This window comes from Phyllobates terribilis, unplaced genomic scaffold (assembly GCF_046119375.1).
Source record: "Phyllobates terribilis strain yellow unplaced genomic scaffold, ASM4611937v1 Scaffold_2__4_contigs__length_985480577, whole genome shotgun sequence".
Lineage (NCBI taxonomy): Eukaryota > Metazoa > Chordata > Amphibia > Anura > Dendrobatidae > Phyllobates > Phyllobates terribilis.
The window spans coordinates 831,202,949-831,218,650 of NW_027362762.1; positions in this window are offsets into that span (position 1 = coordinate 831,202,949).

The following is a 15,702-nucleotide window of genomic DNA, read 5'->3' on the forward strand; positions in this document are numbered from 1 at the left end:
CAGGCATGTGAGGGTGGGGGAGATGGTTTTACCAGGGCGCATGGTAGCAGCCAAACTAGTGAGGAAGGTGCAGGAGCCCAGGAAGAAGTGGAGGACGAACTGATGGAAGACTCATCAGATGAGGGAGACCTTGATCACATTTCTGTTGTGCGAGGTTGGGGGGAGAGGACAGAGGAAGGAAGCATGATTGTTACCTCGCCACCAACACAACAGGGACTTGGTGCTCCTGGATGCGCAAGACACATGAGTGCCTTCTTGCTGCACTACTTGCAACATGACCCTCGAATTGTGAGAATTAGAAATAATCCTGACTACTGGGTTGCCACACTGTTAGATCCCCGGTACAAAAGTAAATTTGCAGAAATTATTCCTGCCATAGAAAGGGATGCACGCATGCAGGAGTATCAGCAGAGACTGTTGCAGAATCTTACATGTGCTTTTCCACAAAACACCAGTGGTGCACGTAGTGAATTTCACAGTTCCAAATTGCCAACCGTGGGACCGTCGAGTGTTCAGCACTCAAACCGTAACAGAAACACAGTATCTGCTGGTAACATCAATTTTGCGGAATCATTTCACCACTTTTTTAGCCCATCCTTTGCAAGGCCACAGGAGACAAGAAGTCTGACACATAGTCAACGCCTAGAGACGATGGTACAGGAGTATCTCCAAGTAAACATTGAAGCTATGACTGTGTCACTGGACCCTTGCTCTTTTTGGGCTTCCAATCTGGATAAATGGCCGGAGCTAGCCACTTACGCCTTGGAGATCTTGTCATGCCCCGCAGCCAGCGTTCTGTCTGAACGTGTGTTCAGCGCTGCTGGTGGTGTGTTGACAGATAAGCGCACGCGGCTCTCCACTGATAATGTAGACAGACTCACGTTCATAAAAATGAACAAATCATGGATCCGAAACGACTTTTCTACCCCTGTGTCATCCTGGGGAGAGTAAAAGCTTGATGATTGGTTAAAATCACCTCACCAACCGTTTTAAGCTTTCAAATTACTAATCATGTTTATCTGTATCTTGGCTGGAAAATAATTTGGGCTTTGTAGCAGTGTGCAGCACTGATTCTAATAGGCCATCTATACTAAGCTCCACCAGATTTAAAATTACTAATCATGTTTATCTGTATTTTGGCTGGAAAATAATTTGGGCTTTGTAGCAGTGTGCAGTACTGATTCTATTAGGCCATCTATACTAAGCTCCACCAGATTTAAAATTAATAATAATTTTTAGCTGCATCTAGCCCGGAAAATAATTTTGGGGCTCCGAGATGCGCAAGACACATAAGTGCCTTCTTGCTGCACTACCTGCAACATGACCCTCAGATTGTCAGAATTCGAAGTAATCCTGACTACTGGGTTGCCACACTCTTAGATCCCCCACACTCTTCGATCAACCTTTTCATTTTAATAAAGACCAAAAAAATGGTCATTTTTGAAATTATAAGCATTACTAGGTTATTAGAAACTGAAATCAAACAGTTTTCAACTCAAAACTTTATTCTAGGTGATGTTACATTTGCACATAGGACCCCTTGTTCGAAAGGAGCTTCTGAACTCTCTCGTCCATTGAATTTGTCAGGTTTTGGATGGTTTCTGCTTTAATTGTTTTGCATGAGGACAGAATACCCTCCCAGAGCTGTTGCTTAGATGTGAACTGCCTCCCGCCATCATAGACACTCCTTTTGATGATGCTCCAGAGGTTCTGAATGGGGTAGAGGTCAGGGGAGCATGGGGGTCACAGCATAAGCTTGTCCCCGTTTATGCCCATATCAGCCAGAGATGCAGATGTGTTATGTGCAGCATGAGACGGTGCATTATCATTCATAAAAATGATCTTGCTGTGGAATACACGGTTCTTCTTCTTGAACCATGGCAGGAAATGCTGTTTGAGAAACTCCACATACATTATGGAGTTCATCTTTACCCCTTCAGGGATCCTAAAGGGGCCGACAATCTCTCTCCCCATGATTCCAGCCCAAAACATTACTCAACCTCCTCCTTGTTGGCGCTGTAGCCGTGTTTGCGTGGGGTGTCCATCAACCAGCCATCCTCCACTCCATCCATCTGGACCATCGAGCGTTGCACGGCACTCATCCGTGAACAAAACAGTTTTGAAATCAGTCTTCATGTAATGTTTGGCCCACTGGAGCCGTTTCTGCTTGTGTGAAGTGGATAGAGGAGGTCGACAGGATGGCGTACGCATAGCTGCAAACCTCTGAAGGACCCTGCATCTTGTCTGCTTCAAAAACTTGTCTGCTGCTATGACAAGGCTTTTTTGCCGCTGCTCTTTTAACCTGAAGTAATTGCCTGTAGGAAAGAGTCCTGAACTTGCCCTTATCAGCACGCACACGTGTGTACTGTGAATCAGCTACATACTTCTTGATTGCCAAGACACTTCATCCTGATCATCGCACAATGTTGATTGTAGTCATGCCTTGACCTAAACACTCCACAATTTGTTGCTTCTCAGCAGCCGACACATCCTTTTTCTTTCCCATTTTGGCAGAAAATGTAGGCTGCTTAATAATGTGGGACAGCCTTCTTAAGTAGTCTTGCCTTTCATTGGACACACCTGCCAAACTAATTAGCACAGGTGGCTGCAATTGCTTACAGTGATATAAAGAGCCCTGACACACATCACCATCAATGAGTTTAACTGACAAACAAACAAATTCTTCCCTTATCACTCCTAAACACTTTTTGCATAATAATTTGGAACACAGTGTACATGTGCTTTTCCCCAAAACACCAGTGGTTCACGTAGTGAATCTTACAGTTCTAACTTGCCAACCGTGGTCTGTATGGAGTTGTTCAATAAAGGGCCCAAAATTAAGATAACATAGACGGGAGAGGTCTCTATAAATAGGAATTCCTAAGTATTTGATACCCTGTGAGGGCCAGGCAAAAGGAAAGTTGGACAGGATGGAATCCTGTATGGATTTTGGGAGGGAGACATCGAGGGCCTCAGACTTCGCTGCATTGATTTTAAAGTTTGACCATGTAACAAAGTGATCTATTTCAGCCATAACAACAGGGATGGATATATGTGATTGAGTGATATATACTAGGACATCATCAGCAAATAGAGAGCATTTGTACTCGGTGCCTCCCACCTCAATCCACCTAATATTGGGGTGCTCCGTCAGTAGGATGTATAAGAGAGGGGACAGAGGACATCCCTGCCTTGTCCCATTGGTGATTATGAAAGGTGATGAAAATGTTCTGATGCGCCCCCTGGGCCTTGGGACACCTGGAGCCGGACCCTTTTTGGTGGATGCTGGTGGTTGTAGTCTCCATGGCGGCGACCCGGTTCCGTGGCTCAGGGCGGTCAAACCAGTGGCGGAACTATTTATGTGGTTTTGATGTTTAAATGTCCGACTACGCCACCCATGGTTTGCGGTCAGAGTGAACCGCCGCTGCAGGGCAGACCGCTGAGGCTGGTGTTGTGGGTGCAGCAGAGCGTAGCATAAGGAGGAGTATAGCCTCAGGGCAGTGTATGCGGAGGATGGGGGTGATGGTGCAGGGCAGCAGCAGTAACGACACGGAGTCAGTGATGCAGTCCAGGGCCTTTACTCACAGTTCTTATTATCCAGACCACTTCTGCAGGTAACGGCTGCCCACGTCGTACTGTGCTCACCAGGTGAGGGGCTCAGACAACTCCCAGATAACTTTGGAGCGCTTCACAGGACCCCCTTTGTGTGTCCTTTGTCTGACCTTTCTTACCAACGCTTCTGTCGGGCTGCCTCGGGCCTCCTCTTGGTAAACTTGGCGCCAGTTTCCCTGACCCTATGTGGTGCCTTCCTAGCGGGTGTAGCGAGGGGCTGCGCCACATAAAATGTCACAGCCTCTGGTTTCTAGCTGAGGGTCGTTTCCCGCCTCCACTAGTTTCGGGGACCGGTCTCCCCCTTTGGCCTGACCCCTCCACGCAGGTGGATTCGGGCGTGCGGTGGCGACTCGCCCGTCCGCACCCCTGGGATCCCTTCTCCGCTCCTCTTCCTTCCTTCTCCCTCTTCCAGGCCTGGGCCTCTTTTACTAGGCCCGCCTCCGGAGCAGAGCTCATGCGGAGCCCCTGCTCCCTGTCACTTCTGCTCAGACTTCTCTGCACTGAACTAAGATGGTGCCCACCTTTTATACTTCCTTCTCAATGCACCCAGGAACTGCTTCCTCCCTGCTCCTGCACTACAGGGTTCCCCTTCCTCAGTGTTCCCTCCCCCCACTCCAGCCAGGGACAGGGACTGTCGTGCCCATCTCAGAGGCATATTGGTCGCACTGCCCCACGGCAATGTGGTGTAATGCATGCAGGTGTCGGGGTCCTGATCCACACTCCATCCTTTCCTGAGAGTGAGATATCACACCTCTGGGTGAGGTGCAATACCTCTGTAGCAACCAAGCCCTCGGGGTGCTACAGTTCCATTTATCTTCAGCCTAGGTGACGTATTGCGATACAGGGCCGTGATTTTGGCTATAAAAGGGTCCCCTAGACCCCTACCCCAAGCTTTTTAAGAGAATAATATATGGCGTGCCAGGAGACTCTATGGAATGCTTTCTCAGCATCCAACGAGAGTATCTAATTACAAATTTTTAACTGCATCTAGCCCAGGAAATACTTTGTGCCTAGTAGCAGTGTCTGCTAGTCAGCGGATTATCCCGGCTGTTAAGCAAGCTACACCACCTGTAGTTTGGACACTTAATTTTTTCAAAGGAAATGCTTCGGGACCCCGGGATACTCAGTGAAGAGCATCAGGAGGCACCCCAAGGCATAGGGGCTGGGACTGGCGGTAGGACGCCTTGCGGTGGACCGCCAAGCTCGATCCTTATAAAAGCTTTTTAACTGCAGCAGCTTTAGTGGACGATACTGGAGCTGGAATTACGCGGCTGCTGGCATGAGACTTGCCCTCCAATAGATCCTTGTAAAAGGATTTAAAGTGTATTCATTCAAATTAGAGAGACAATTTAAATTAAAAAGCTTAGACCTGCCTCCACCACAGGGGGCTCGCTCGACCCACCAGCGGACAGGCACCAGTATTGGGAGAGGGGGGCTGGCTGTCAGGGTCCACTGCGGCTCTGGCACAATCCCGGCGACACGGAGGTGGCACGGGCAGGAACGGACAGGCCGTGTCGGCTTCTCACTTTTTGGATTTTAGAAGGGCATGACATGCCTATATCTGTGTCTCCCCCTCCTTTTACTCCTCCACCTCTTTTCTTTTCGCATGACTATATGTACTTGTCACTTTTCCATGTGTTAGTTATGTCTTCTGAGCAGTTTGTCAGCTTTTGGACACCTTTGAAGGTGTTTTCTATGTGTTTCTATGTGTTTTTGTTTGCCTGCCATTGGTTTTAAAGGTGTTCGACAAACAGTTCGACGAACAGTTCGGCGAACACACGGGTGTTCGACGAACCGAACCGAACTCGAACACTACGGGAGTGGCTCAACACTAGTCATCACCTATTTCTGTGATTGTAATTGATAACACTCCCTTGAAACGTATTACTCACAAGGTTGCTGCATTTCCCCTCTCTATCAATGGAGTTCACCAAGAAATTTTGGACTTGGTTGTATTAGATAATTTACCCTCTCCGGTCGTTCTAGGTTTGGCTTGGTTAAAACTGCACAATCCTTTACTGGACTGGTCTACTAATGTGATTAAGTCTTGGAGTCCGAAGTGCTATGATAAATGTTGTAATGGTCGCATTGCAGCTGTGGAAAAAGGGGAATTACCTGTACCTATTCAAGATTTTTGGAGGGTTTTTTCGGAGGAGGAGTCGCAAGTTTTACCTCCTCATAGGGATTATGATTGTGCCATTGAGTTTGTTCCGGGAGCTACTCTTCCCAAGAGTCGCTTGTTTAATCTGACTATCCCTGACAGAAAGGCCTTGGAGGAGTACATACAGACTAGCCTGGCTGCTGGTCACATTAGACCTTCTAGGTCGCCTGTGGCAGTTGGATTTTTCTTTGTTAAAAAAAAGGACGGGGGTTTACGTCCATGTCTGGATTTTCGTGAAATTAATAAGATTGCCATACGCAATTCCTACCCATTGCCGTTAATTCCTTACTTGATTAACCAGTTGGTGGGGGCCAAGTGGTTCTCTAAAATTGATCTCCGGGGGGCATACAATTTGTTACGAGTGAAGGAGGGTGATGAATGGAAAACTGCTTTTAACACTCCGGTAGGTCATTTTGAGAATCTGGTGATGCCTTTTGGCCTTACCAATGCACCTGCATTTTTCAGAACCTGATTAATGACATCCTGAAACCTTTGATTGGTAAGAATGTGGTTGTGTATTTGGATGACATTTTGATTTATTCACCAGATCTAGAGTCCCATTGGCAGAGTGTACGTGAAATTTTGCAGTTATTGAGTGATAGTTCACTCTTTGCTAAGCTGGAGAAATGTGAGTTTGCTGTGCAGAAAATTAGTGTTTTGGGCTACATTGTCTCCAGCGCGGGCTTTGAGATGGACCGGGTGAAGGTTCAGGCTGAGCAGGAATGGCCTAGGCCTATTGGTTTGAAATCTATACAGAGATTTTTGGGTTTTGCCAATTATTACAGGAAATTCATTAAGAATTTTTCTGTAATCGTTAAGCCTCTAACCGATCTCACTAGGAAAGGTGCGAATACGGTCCAGTGGACTACTGAGGCCATTGAAGCGTTTAAGTATCTCAAAGAGAGGTTCAGTTCTGCCCCTATCCCTTATGCAGCCTGATGAGACCAAGCCTTTTTTGGTTGAGGTCGATGCTTCATCGGTGGGGGTCAGAGCAGTTTTGTCTCAGGAGAACAGGGATGGAGTACATCCTTGTGCCTTCTTTTCGAAAAAAAAATTCGGAAACCGAACTGAATTATGATGTTGGAAATCATGAGTTGCTGGCTATTAAACTCGCATTTGAACATTGGCGTAATTTTTTGGAAGGCGCTAGATTTCCTATTCAGGTGTTCACAGATCATAAGAATTTGATCTATCTGGATGCTGCCAAGCGCTTGAATGCCCGTCAAGCTAGGTGGGCACTTTTTTTTCTCGGTTTCATTTTTCTGTTACCTATATCCCTGGCACTAACAATGTTAAAGCCGATGCTTTATCTCGCAGCTTCTCTCTTACGGTCGGTGCCGAGGAGGAGGAGAGCATTTTACAGAAAGGAGTTGTGGTGGCGGCATTGGACTCCATTTTGGAGAATGGGATTCTGAAAGCTCAAGATGATGCTCCATCTAACACTCCCCATGGGAGGTTGTTCGTGCCTAGAACCTTTAGGAGAGATTTGCTTGTGGAGTGTCATGAGTCTCGTTTGGCAGGTCATCCAGGAATTTCGGAGACTAAGAGACTTATCAGTCGCAGTTTTTGGTGGCCTGGATGGCAGAAGGAAGTCATCAAGTGGGTGCGTCAATGTATGGTGTGTGCTAGGTCAAAGGCTTCACATACTCCTGCTGCGGGGTTGCTTTGACCTCTGGAGGTTCCTATTGCGCCTTGGACGCATCTCACAATGGATTTTATTACTGATCTTCCTGTGCTTAGTCTTACTGTAGGGACAGCTTTCCCCTATCTTTCCTTAGTACTTGTTGCAGATCATAACAGTTATATAGACTAGTATGGGGTGTTTCAATGCGAGACAATTGAGTCTAGGATGGGATCCGAAATGGATAATAAGTACAAAGGAATTTCCTTGATTTATGAAAATTCAGCTTCTTTAAATTTAAAGGAGCAGTAAAATGTTAAACAACACTAAACAACAGAGTCCTCCAGAGATACCTACTCAACAGGTACAACAGGTACTCAACTTCTTTTCTGGGAAAGTTAGTGTGAAATATCCGTGAGGTTATTGCCTCTATTAATGAAGAATTTCCCATATAGAAATGTCCTTAAATGACTTAAAGATTATAGAATTTGTTAAATATAAACATTAACAGAGATAAGAAGATTAATTATTATTGATAAGACATCCTATACCCCTTTGAGAGATAATAAACTTTTCTCCCGATATTGAGGAAGTTTCGACTTGTGTTATATACTGCTCAATGCTTTGGTTTTGATAGAAGTGGAGGGACTTTGAAGGATGGATCATCTTTTAAGGAGGAAATAAATTTGTGTCCTTCTTCAGGGGTGAAGAGGGGGATGGTTTTCCCCTTGAAGAAAACCAAAAGTTTTAGGGGAAAACCCCATCTGTATGAGATTTCCTCACTTCTTAGGAAAGTAGTTATATCTTTAAAGGATTTCCTAGCATCGATCGTCTCTTTAGACAAGTCTGCAAAGATTTTCAGGTGGGAGTAGGGCTCAGGGAAGGTTTTTCTTCTTTTATGAATGTTTGTATTTTCTCCTTGGTGTTGTAAAAATGGATACGCATAATCGTATCCCTTGGGATATCAGCTGGGATTGAAGTTGGGCGTGGGAGTCTATGTATTCTATCAATCTATCAATAGTTAGCTCGTGGTCGGAAAGGGATGGCAGAATTTTTTTGAACAGGGTTTTGGCATAGACAGATAGACCCTGTGAGGGTATGGTTTCAGGGATACCGCAAATTTTTAAGTTATTTCTGCGGTTACAATCTTCTAAATCTGCCAATTTAGATTTGAGTTTGCATATTTCAAGTTGCGAATCCTGATTTTCGTTTGACAGTTTTTCTGTTTTCTCTTCCACTAGGACTAATCTTTTTTTCATTATCTTCTAACCTTTTATTAAAAGAATTGAAGGTGGAATGGATTAGTTCGGCTTGTCTTTCAAGATTTATTTTCATATTGTCGTTGATAACTTTGGCTAGTTCCAACATATATGCTTCGGTGTCATTTTTACGGGGAGTGGGGAGGTCTTTGAAACTGCACATTTGGAATTCGTTTTTATCAGGCGTGTGTGGGGAGGAATCTCTTTTTGGTCTATTTTTTTCGGGACTTCGATTTGGGGATGAGTCAGCGTAGTCTGATTCTGACTCAGAATCTTCCTGCAAGACCGAGTTTTTGTGTCCCAGTCATCTGGTTTATGTCTTTTATGTGAGAATGACAGAGCCATCTCCTCCCCCACCAAATTGCTAGGTATGGTTGATAAATTTGGTTCTTTATCTGATTCTGTTATTGGTGGCGAGTAAATAGGAGTGGTTGAATAGGTTTTTTGTGAGCTTTCATTTTAGACAGCTTTACTGTAGTATGTTGTAGTCATACTATTTTTTTTGGTGTCTATTTTCTCCTCACCCCTCTTAAGGGGGGACCTGGATTTAAGAGGACTGGAAAGGTTTCGAGTATCTTCTAGAAGGTTACAATAAGAGTGATATTGTGAATTTTTGTCTTTTTGTAGTGATGAGCGAGCACTAAAATGCTCGGGTACTCGTTGCTCGGGTCGAGCAAATTGGAATACTCGGGTGCTCGACCCGAGCAACGAGCCCAATGTAAGTCTATGGGAAACTCGAAGATTTTTCAGGCGGCTCCCCCCGGCGGTCTGCTGAGGGCCTAAAAATTGCCCAAATCGATGGGAACAGTGCTCAAATGACATGGGGACAGCATGGGGAAGACCCCTGGAAGTATTTCTGAGTCCCAGGTCACTGCTGTCAACAACGTTGTCAGAGTATTACGCCACTTTTACGGACTCACAATAAAACATACAAAAACAAAATGGATTTTCCTGGGAAATATATTAAGGAACACCCTTTCCAGGGTAATGACTTACTTACCAAAACCAAAAATACTCCTCCACACCTTGGGCTATGTTCACACGTAGCGTTTTTGATGCATTTTTTCACTTTTGCATTGCTTTCAACCGTGACAAATGCATTCACTGGGAAATGTCATTTTAACATTTTACAACCTTATCCCTTATCCGGCTATGTGGTGTGTAACACATCATCAGACACATGTATACAGTGCTGAAAAGACATGGGAACAGCATGGGGAAGACCTCTGGAAGCATTTCTGACTCCCACGTCACTGCCTAAAAGTGTGCCCATCATAAGTGATCCTTGGCGCATGCGAAGATGCCTCACGCCATGCATCTGTCATTGCAGACTTGCAACAATCACCGTCCACGTCCTTGCCCAGTGCAGTGTTCAGTTGTCCCTACCCCATTCCTTGGAATGCAAGCGCAAGTATGCAGCCAGCCATCCACCCACCCACAGGCTGCAATACTATACTGCCAAATTTTTGACAGCTGCTTGCACTTGAAATGTGGCCTTTTAGGCTCGTGAAAGTGGAAGCTTTTCATAATCTCATGCCGGCGGTGGCCGGGTGTCATAACCTCATGTCCATACTCGGTCCCCAGCCGCCACTGTTTCTCCCGGTGTCGTCTCCACCTTCCACAAGCACGGGTCCCACAACATTACCCGTGTCCTCCCCAGTGCACTTACTGTGAAGGACCGCCTAACCACAAACACGTGGACAGGTGAATGGGACCAGGGACAGTACGGAGCCAGTCCACAGCTTTCGTTGCTGAGAGTTGTATTTAGCTCAGTGAAAGGACTGGCATAGAGGGAAACTGTATCTACCCTGGGTGTCATTTCTCCCAGGAAGTCCTTTAATGCAGCTTTGTTGCAGAAGCAATGGCAGCCCGTCCAACATCAACTCGCACTTGTCGGTGGTGCGTTGACACACAAACATCTTTCTTTGCGCATTTAATTTCATGAATACAGAGTTGGACAATGGCCTGATCTGCAATGTGGTTTAAGAAATAACATGCATAAGCATGTCCGATCCACATTAAAAAAAGCAGCCATAGAGTGTCCGGGAACCTTCCCCCACACTTTTCTTAGCCAGGGCTGCTTCTCGGCAGGGTTGGACGGGCCCACAAGAGAACCGAAGACTCCTCCGGTGGGCCCTGGCTTCTCCTTCAGGAGAGTTCATAGTGCTGAGGTGAGGCCATGATGATGATAGAGGCCACCATCTGTTAGTTTTCTGCTACTTGAAATGCAAGCGCAAGTATGCAGCCAGCCACCCATCCACAGGCCGCAACACTAAACTGCCAGATTTCTGGGCAGCTGCTTGCACTTGAAATATGGCCTTTTAGGCTCGTGGGTGCGGAAGCTTTTCACAATCTCATGCCGGCGGTAGACTGGTGTCCATACTCGGTCCCCAGCCACAACTGTTTCAACCGGTGTCGTCTCCGCCTTCCACAAGCACGGGTCCCACAACATTACCCATGCCCTCCCCAGTGCACTTACTGGAAAGGACCGCCTAACCACAAACATAGGTGAATGTGGCCAGGGATGGTACGGAGCCAGTCCACAGCTTTTTTTGCTGAGTTGTATTTCACCACAGCCATATTCTTTAGCTTGGTGAAAGGACTTGGGAAACCATATCTACCCAGCTGTTATTTCTCCCAGGTAGTCCTCTAAAGCTGCTTTCACTTGAAATGTGGCCTTTTAGGCTCCTGGAGGCGGAAGCTTTTCACAACCTCAAGCCGGCGGCGGCCGGGTATCCATACTCGGTCCCCAGCCGCCATTATTTTTCCCAGTATCGTCTCCTCCTTCCACAAGTACGGGTCCCACAACATTACCCGTGCCCTCCCCAGTGCACTTACTGGGAAGGACCGCCTACCCACAAACACATGGACAGGTGAATGTGGCCAGGGACGGTACAGAGCCAGTCCACAGCTTTTTTTGATGAGAGCTGTATTTAGCTCGGTGAAAGGACTGGCATGGAGGGAAACTGTATCTACTCTGGGTGTCATTTCTCCGTCACCAGGTTCTGCCCATTGTCACACACGACCATGCCTGGCTGTATGTTCAGCGGTGAGAGCCACAGATCAGGCTGCTGTGTTACAGCTTTCAACAACTCTGCAGCGCTGGGCGGTTTGTCACTTGAGCATTAAGCATGTTATCTTCAGCACAGCCTGTTGCCACTTGGCAAGGCAGTACTGCAGTGCTGTCAGCTTGTGACTGATGTGGTCATTTCGGAGATGGAGGAGGAGGTGCAGGAGCTGAACAATGTGATTACATTGAGGTTAAATTGGTGACGCTGTTTTTTATACTAAAGAAAGATCCTATTGTTTTGTTTTTTTTACGTTATTTTTTAAGACAAATGCATTCACCGGGAAATGTCATTTTAACATTTTACAACCTTATCCTGCAACGTGGTGTGTGACACATCATCAGACACATCCTGTTTTATTTATTATGGAGGAACTGTGAAAGCCTATTTTTATAGGGACATCAGACGGCGTTTACTATTCTTAAAAGGCTAGCAGTTGGCCCTCGCTATTGTTAGAGAGCCATCAGACGGCTATGCTTTGTTGTTCCCATTATTAACAAGTGGGTCTCCTATACTGTTATTGCGTATCCAGTGACTGCAAGGGCTGCCAAAAATTTTGACGCAACCCAATACCCCTTTGAAGAGACATAGAGGAGGGTCTCAGTAAAAAAAATGTTCCCATTATAAAGGAGCGGGTCTCCTATAGTGGTAATGCCCATGCTGTGACTGCAAGGGCTGCCAAAATTTGGGAAAAACCCCACTAATAATTTAAAGACACACAGAGCAGGGCCACAGTAACAAGGTACAACATGTTACCATTAGAAAGGAGAGAGTCTGCTATACAGTTATAGGGTATGCAGTGAGTCCAACGGTGACAATTTTAGGAGAAACCCCAATAAGAATTTAAAGACACATGGAGAAGGGCCACAGTAACAAGTACGACATGTTCCCATTAGAAAGCAGAGGGTCTGCTATACAGTTATAGGGTATGCAGTGAGACAAACGGCTGACCAATTTTAGTAAAAACACCACTAAGAATTTAAAGACACATAGAGCAGGGCCATAGTAACGACAAATTCCCATTAGAAAGGAGAGAGTCTGCTATACAATTATAGGGTATGCAGTGAGTCCAACGGCTGACCAATTTTAGGAAAAGCCCCACTAAGAATTTAAAGACACATAGAGCAGGGCCACAGTAACGACAAATTCCCATTAGAAAGGAGAGAGTCTCCCATAGTGTTGGCCTAAGCAGTGAATGCAAGGGCTGCCAAAAATTTGGAGGCACTTCAATGCCCCTTGGAAGAGACGTGGAGGAGGGCCCCATAAAAAAATGTTCCCATTAGAAAGGAGCGGGCCTCCTATACTTGTAATGCCCATGCACTAAGTGTATGGGCTGACAAATATTTACCCCTGGGGGGTATACATGAACATACTGTATAAATAATTTTTTTTACGAGCATCATAAACACCCTTTAAAAAAATTATGTGGGTGTTGTATCACGGACCATGGTCACCCTGGTGATATGGTGGTGGAGGATGAGGAGATGGACAAGGACAAGAGCAAAAAGCCAAAATCAGGAAGCGTATACCCATGTCTGGGTGTGAAAAGGTGCATGGGATTACACCTCCCAAGAAAAGACACTGGATTGGAGTTTGTTACGCTGCTATCATTTGGTGGTGTTGAGAAGTCTGGCCCAATCCAGCCCTTGTTCATTTTTATAAGAGTCAGTCTGTCGGCATTTTCAGTTGACAGGCAGATGCGCTTATCAGAATTCCACCAGCGGCACTAAAAACCCGCTCTGATAAAACGCTGGTGGCAGGGCAGGCCAGGACCTCCAAGGCATAGAGAACCAGTTCATTCCACGTATCCAGCTTGGATACCCAATAATTATAAGGCACAGAGGAATCACGGAGGACGATGGTACGGTCGGCAAGGTACTCCCTCAGCATCTTCCAAAACTTTGCACTCCTTGTGAGAGTACCTCGCGCCTCAGGGCCTGTGCGATGGGAGCGTCTGAGAAAACTCTCCCAGAACTTTGACAGTGTTCCCCTGCCTCTGCTGGAATGGAGTTGTGTCTCTTTCGCCTGTACTCCTTGGTTGTCCAACGAAGTGTGCCCTCTGCCGCCAGCATTTTCAGATGGAAATTTTTTAAATAGTTCCGCAACAAGGGCCTTCTGGTACAGCCCCATTTTTGTAGACATGTCCGCCACAGGAATAAGAGATATAAAGTTCTCCTTGTAGCGTGGGTCTAGAAGTGTCACCAACCAGTAATGAGTGTCACCCAAAATTTTGAGAACGTGAGGGTCATGGGAAAGGCAGCGTAACATAAACTCAGCCATGCGTGCCAGACTACTAACAGGCAAGACTTCCATGTCCTCACCAAGAGGATGACTGACCATGCTCTCCTCCTCCTCTTCTCTGTCCTCTGGCCATCCACGCTGAACAGACGGTATGACATCTGTGCAGGTAGTACCGTCTATAGTGCATGAAACTAGCTCCTGTCCTTCCTCCTCCTCCTCCTCTTTCTCATTGTCACCCAATCCACGTTGGGATGAGATGAAGCTTGGCTGTGTGTAATCACCCTGTATGGTTCCTTGCTCCATCTCATCGTGCTCCGCCTGCAATGCATCCTCTTTGATTGTGAGCAGAGAGCGTTTCAGAAGACAGAGAAGCGGGATGGTGACTCTAATTATGGCGTCATCGCTGATCACCATCTTCATGGAGTCCTCAAAGTTTTGGAGGATGGTACATATGTCTGACATCCATGTCCACTCCTGAGGTCTTATGTGTGGAGTCTGAACTGTATACCAACGGCCTTGTTGATGCTGGTACTCAACAACTGCCTTCTTCTGCTCACACATCTTTCCCAACATCTGCAGTGTAGAGTTCCAATGCGTGGGGACATCTCACACCAGTCTGTGAGCCGGAAGCTGCAAACGCTGCTGAAACACGGCAAGGGCGGCGGAAGCTGTAGCTGACTTTCTAAAATGGGCACACAAGCGGCATACTTTAACAAGCAGATCCGAAAGCACCGGGTAGGATTTGAGAAACCGCTGAACCACGAGGTTAAGCACATGGGCCAGGCATGGTACGTGTGTGTGCTCGCCTCAGAGCCGCCACCAGGTTATGGCTATTGTTACACACGACCATGCCTGGCGGTGTGAGCCACAGATCTGCATGCTCTTTCAGAGCTGTCCACAACTCTTCAGCATTGTGCGGTTTGTCTCCTAAGCATATTAGCTTCAGCACAGCCTGTTGCTGCTTGGCCGAGGCAGTGCTGCAGTGCTTCCAGCTTGTGACTGATGTGGTAATTTTGGAGATAGAGGATGAAGAGGAGGAGATGGCTGAGGAGGATGAGGTGCAGGAGCTGTAGACTGTGGGGGCAACCCTGATTGACCTAGGGCCCGCAATACTTGGCGTCGGGAGGACGTGTTCCGTCCCAAGGTCCTACTGGGTCCTGGCTTCCGCTATGTTAACCCAGTGTGCCGTCAGCGAGATGTACCGTCCCTGCCCACAAGCACTTATCCACATGTCCGTGGTTAGGTGGACTTTCCCTGTAACTGCGTTGTTGAGGGCACGGCTAATGTTTTGGGACACGTGCTTGTGTAATGCAGGTACGGCACACCAGGAGAAATAGTGGCGGCTGGGGACCGAGTACAGAGGGGCGTCCGCCGCCATCAGGTTGTGGAATGCTTCAATCTACACAAGCCTAAAAGGCAACATTTCGAGCGCAAGCAGTCGTGAAATGTGAGAATTTAGTAGTGTGGCCTGTGGGACGTTGGCTGCATATTTGCGCTTGCGTTCCAAGGACTGGGGTATGGACAACTGAACGCTGCACTGGGACAAGGACATGGACGTGGTTCCTGATGATGCTACTTGAGAGTGCGCAACGACAGGTGCAGGGCAGGAGCCATCTTTACATGCACCATGGATAGGGGATTGACTTGCATGCACAACAGCGGAAGAAGCAATGGTGCCACCTGCAGACACTGTTCCTGGACCCACAAAGTCGGGTGCTTTGCTGCCATGTGACTGATCAT